Source organism: Dreissena polymorpha, chromosome 5 (assembly GCF_020536995.1).
Source record: "Dreissena polymorpha isolate Duluth1 chromosome 5, UMN_Dpol_1.0, whole genome shotgun sequence".
NCBI classification, from domain to species: domain Eukaryota; kingdom Metazoa; phylum Mollusca; class Bivalvia; order Myida; family Dreissenidae; genus Dreissena; species Dreissena polymorpha.
Window position 1 is genome coordinate 66,719,030 of NC_068359.1, and position 5,694 is coordinate 66,724,723.

The following is a 5,694-nucleotide window of genomic DNA, read 5'->3' on the forward strand; positions in this document are numbered from 1 at the left end:
AATTAATTTAGTAATGGCTGCTCAAAACGATGCACCCCGTTTTCGGATTATTTCGAGTTGGATACCTTGTTATATATAAAACGATAGTGATTTTTTTTTTTATAGAAAATTTGATTTTTCGTTTTAATATGATTATTTATCATTCAAAAAGATGTTTTCACTAATTATTATCATAGCCACACGCTAACCACCTGTGTGTCCAGCACGTGTGCCGGGAGAACAGGGCTTAATGTATTTTTTGTTAAACTCTATAATATTTATATCCAATCTGTATGAAAAAATGTCGGTGAACATTATTCCGGTGTTAATTTTTGAAAATATTGAGGCATTCGTTAATTATGGATCTAAAACGGAACATTAATCCGCAAAAAAAAAACACCGGGCATATTGCATATTAGATCGGACACATGAAATTATTTCGAAAGAAAGCAATAAGAGTTTCAATTCTACATGAGTAAGTCTCGCTGTGCACGATTACGCTCTTACTGCTCGTATATATTTGACTCTTGGCAAATACCTAGTGTTTTATTTTGCTTAATCTAAATTGTGTTATGCATCTATATGTACTTAAAGCAGCATGACCAACAGCTCTTTTTGATATGTGCAAGAGATTGACACGAAATACCTACCCATCTATAATGAAGTTTATATGTGCACTTCAATATTATAGTTTTATAGCATTTTATGTGGTGCAATATAAAAGTACTCTAGTAAATTTGAAATTATGTAATCGATTTCCTCTCAACATACATGCAAAGTTCCAGATAACTTTTTCAGCAAAATCTTGGTTTACACTCTATAATAATCCAGCCTTAAAGTCTATTTTTAATTCTTTTTTTTCAGGTAAATATAATTTTTGGCACATCCGCATTAAGGTTTATAGTCTAAGAAGAGTTCATGACAATTGCCGGGTTACAGCAGACTTTTTGCGATAAAAGGACCAGATAATGGAAAACGTTCGGCTTTTCGACTGTTGTAAAGATGGTCTGTTATTCATAATAACGTTAAAGTGCTGTTGATTTCATAATTGTACTGAGGGCCTAGACGAGTGTGAACTCATTGATAAAATGTTTACATTATATGCATTGATATTGAGTTTAACGCATGATCACAAATTTTGAATTCTTATTTTATTTTTCCAATGTGTAACCGTACGCACAGAATTTAAGTCTACTTTTTTACTAAATTTAATTCAATTTTTTACGACTTAAAGCCTCTTATCTGGAGCTCTGCATACATGCATTAGTAGCATATATTGAAATATATCCATAGACTTTCTTTGGTTATTGAAGGTAAATTACTGTACAAAAATTATGGTTAGTCATTAACCAAACAAAAGTTAAGTCTACAAACACGCGGTTAATTTCGGTTCAGTAGCAAATATCTTACAAAGGTGCGCAACTTCTCCTATAACATAAAATTTCCGTTATACGCCGTAAATTTCCGTAGTCCTCCGTAGCATTTCGGAATGACTGTCAATTGACATCATTGTATCATGCATGATAGTATGTTGCTTTGTGCTTGGGTGAAACTCACATCTTACCATCGCGTTAATTTATTAAACGCATTAATATTTGATTCCATTATGCACTGCGCCTATTGCACAAGTCTCTCTGCACAAACCAACATACACATATGCAGCATGCAATTAACGAACAAGAATGTTGCATCTGTACACATGCATGATACCATTAAGCAGAATGTAAATAGACATTGGACATCAGGCAAGATGTAAGTTTCATCAAGCATGAAAAGGTGTCTACATACTAATTGAAAGTACCATCAAGAATCATGACACAGTCACAAAGAAGGATGTAATTTTTACCTAAATACCCTTCCATATTTGTCGGCACTTTGTGTTTGCTTAATTTCACTGAAGAACGTCTACTGGTAAATCTTACAAAAAAAGTGATAAATAAGACTGAGTAGCAATTTTTTCGGCGTTGCTGTTTAACGTCAAATTTGGCCTTTCAACGAACTTCTTAAAAGCCCATTGAATTTTAATGAAGAAGTTTCCCGCTTGTAGGTCCGAATGAATTAAATCAAATTTTGCAATTGGCAATTTAATAGAAATCCCCATAAAACATTGCACATAGCTTTCTGAAATAAACAGGCCACATTGAACGCATTCACGATATCCAACAGCTCTCTTTGCAAAGACCTATCTAGTGTTTCTTGGCCGTGTAAGATCTATAATTAGAACATCGTCACCTAAAAATCTACTAATAGAAGAGCATATTTTGGGGAAACAAATTCAATAAGAGTATAAAACGTCCACGATCACTAATGTGTAGTTTGTTAAAGATATCACGGCAGTAAAAACATAGCACTTTAAAGAGACCACAATCTGGTACATTTGGTCAATTGTTGCGTCCGTGGCGGACAATACATTTTTAAAAAGAAAGCGTACAAAAAAGCAAACACAAAGTTCTTCGTAAGCTTGTTTTAATCTTAAAAACACATAATCGACAGTCATTCCAGTCAAATACAATACTAACAGTCAGCACTCTAGAGATCAAAATTGCGGATATAAATATTTAATTCAGGGATATCAAGTGTATCAAGTTCGAATTCCGGAAAAAATAGCCGGTAGTCTGTGGCATTAGGTCCCTTACAGGGATAAAAGGTAAATCCCCGCCCGAGCCGTAGCTAATTGATTTATTGTAGTCTTTCTAGTTGCAATTGCTGGTGAGTACAATGCGGAATATTACGGATATTTGCAACATGTCGAAGATTTTCGGAAAGTAGCGAAGAGGTTTTCGTCAGTTAATATTCATGTCCGTACCGGCCGCTAACTTATCAGAATCAATAAAAAAGAACCTGGAAAAATCGGTACCGATCGCAAATTTCCGGAATTCCGATAAAGCTTCAACATTATTTGTTCTCAAATGATCGCGTACTCGAACGAATCTGTCCCTACGCCTCCAACTCCCTTTAAATCTCATCGGACGTACATTGATCTCAAAATCTATCCTTGACGACTCAAATCATATTTCCTGAATAGTTTGGCCTATTGACGTCCCTGTAATTATAACAATGGTCTTTTGGATAAACAACGCTAAGTTGTTGCAATATAATAACCGTTTAAAATAGTTACCGGTTTTCATTTAATAAAATGATTAAGTCATATTCGAGATTTCAGCGATTGCCAATATTTTGCTTTTGTTTCTCATAAGCATATGGTGCTTGGTATCTGCTATTGACTCCTATGTAGATTGCAAATATTACATAACCCTTACAGCGGCCGAGCGCAGATATCTGCACTTGGCCGCTAAAAAGAAAAATCTTTGCGCATTAATTTAATTCAAATCTCATTATCATTATCAAAATCACCATCATCGTCGTCGTCGTCACTACTACCACCACCATCATCATCATCATCATCTTCTTCTTCTTCTTCTTCTTTCTCCTACTCATCATCATCATCATTAACAACAACAGCAACACCAACTTAACATCATCATCAAACAACAATAAACATCGGTAGCATACAATGTGCTTCATCAACCATACATAATTATATGCGTTAAAACACCATAATAGAACAGCATGAATGAAGCTGTCTATTACTCTTTTATATTTCCTATACCAATATTTTTTTCGTTAATTGAAGGACTAGTTGAAATCTTCTATAAAAGCCCTCCCCCCCCCCCAAATAAAAAAATAAATAAAAAAAATAATAACCCTAGCAAACAACAATAAACATAGGTTAGTTAGTATACACTGTGCTTTAGCAACCATGCATAATGAATGTTTATGACTTCGGACCGTTGTGATCAAATTTAAAAAAGCAAGATGGTATGTATGCGGCACACAACACATAGATAATTATAGTTTTATACCTTAAACGTAGTTCATCAAAATAAAGATAAGTTATTATCTATGTAATACTTAAATTAGGTTTATAACGTATGCATATTTGTCTAAAACTTGTGAAATGTGATTCGTAAGCCGACGACAACATTATCATTCGGACCCTTCTCCCCACCTAACAATCGAGATTAAACACCTGTGGAGATCCCGATCTTATCAATGAATAAACCGGTTCAATGATGTCAAGTCAAATAAAACATACTATTACTATCCAAATAAATATCTATCAAAAAATGTAAATTTATATATTGATGATGATGATGATGATGATGATGACGATGACGATGACGATGATGATGACGATGATGATGACGATGATGATGATGAGCATCGCTAGCAATAGTAGGAAGAGAAGTAGAAGGAGAATTATTATCATTAGTAGCAGTAGCAGCAGCAGCAGCAGTAGCAGCAGCAGCAGAAGCAGTAGCAGTAGCAGTAGCAGAATCAGTAGCAGTAGCAGTAGCAGTAGCAGTAGCAGTAGCACTAGCAGTAGCAGTAGAAGTAGCAGTAGAAGTAGCCGTATCAGTAGCCGTATCAGTAGCAGTAACAGTAGCAGTAGCAACAGCAGCAGAAGCAGCAGAAGTAGCAGCAGCAGCAGTAGTAGCAGTAGCACTATCAGTAGCAGCAGCAGCAGCGGCAGTGGCAGCGGCAGTGGCAGTAGCAGTGGCAGTAGCAGTAGCAGTAGCACTAGCAGTAGCAGCAGCAGCAGCAGCAGCACTGGCAGCGGCAGTGGCAGCGGCAGTGGCAGCGGCAGCGGCAGTGGCAGTGGCAGTGGCAGCGGTAGTGGCAGCGGCAGTGGCAGTGGCAGTGGCAGTGGCAGCGGCAGCGGCAGCAGTAGCAGTAGCAGTAAGAGTAGCCGAAGCAGTAGCAGTAGCGGCTTTTTGCTTTTTTGTTTTAGAAGTGTTTGTCGTATAAGAAGAACGCAAGGAAGACAAATTAATTGTAACATGTGTTATCTTAGTCTCCGTTGTAGTAGTATTTGTTGTATCTACACAGCCATTTTTCAGTCACCTGAGAGACATGTTTTTATAAGAGATTTAATTGTGGACCAATACATCGTGTATTAATATCAGTGTACCCACTGGGACACCACGTGGGGCGAGGATTAACAGATAAACTAGGCCTTCAATTAATTATGCGCCTAGAGGCAAACAATACTATAACTTACTGATAATTTTAGGATTGGGATGTGTTTGTATCTTATTTGAAATTAGCTAGCTTAATTCAAAAACTAATTATAGCCTCAATATTATCCTAAGAACATATTTATTGTGCAATATATAATCATATCACCATCACAATATGCCAGAGCGTTAGTATTTATTGTGCATACATATCCTACAGCAACATTTACAAAACTTATTACAAACCAACCACTCAAGCTTTAATTAAGATTGATTTCAATTTATATTATGACATACATTAAAGATCACTGTCAATTAATTAAAAAATAGCTTGATGCTTCGTACTCAGCGATTTAAATAAAAGGAACGTTGCGTACACATTAATTGGGGTTAATAAAAAAAGTCTGCAATTAAAATAATCAAATTTAAATAATACTAGATTTAGTTTCAAATTGTCGCTCAAAAAATGTATCAGTTATATCAGTTACAAGGGAATCGATTTGTTTAATCTCCGCAATCCAATAATAATTATGGTGTTTGTATGACAAATTAATAGCTATTAATAGCTATTCGTCATTGAATGTATGATACTCATAAAAATATTGAAACAATAACCACCACAACAACAACATATGTGATTATGTATATATCTTCTTCGGATACTCTGTGTCATACTTTCAAAATTATCCTCATAAGA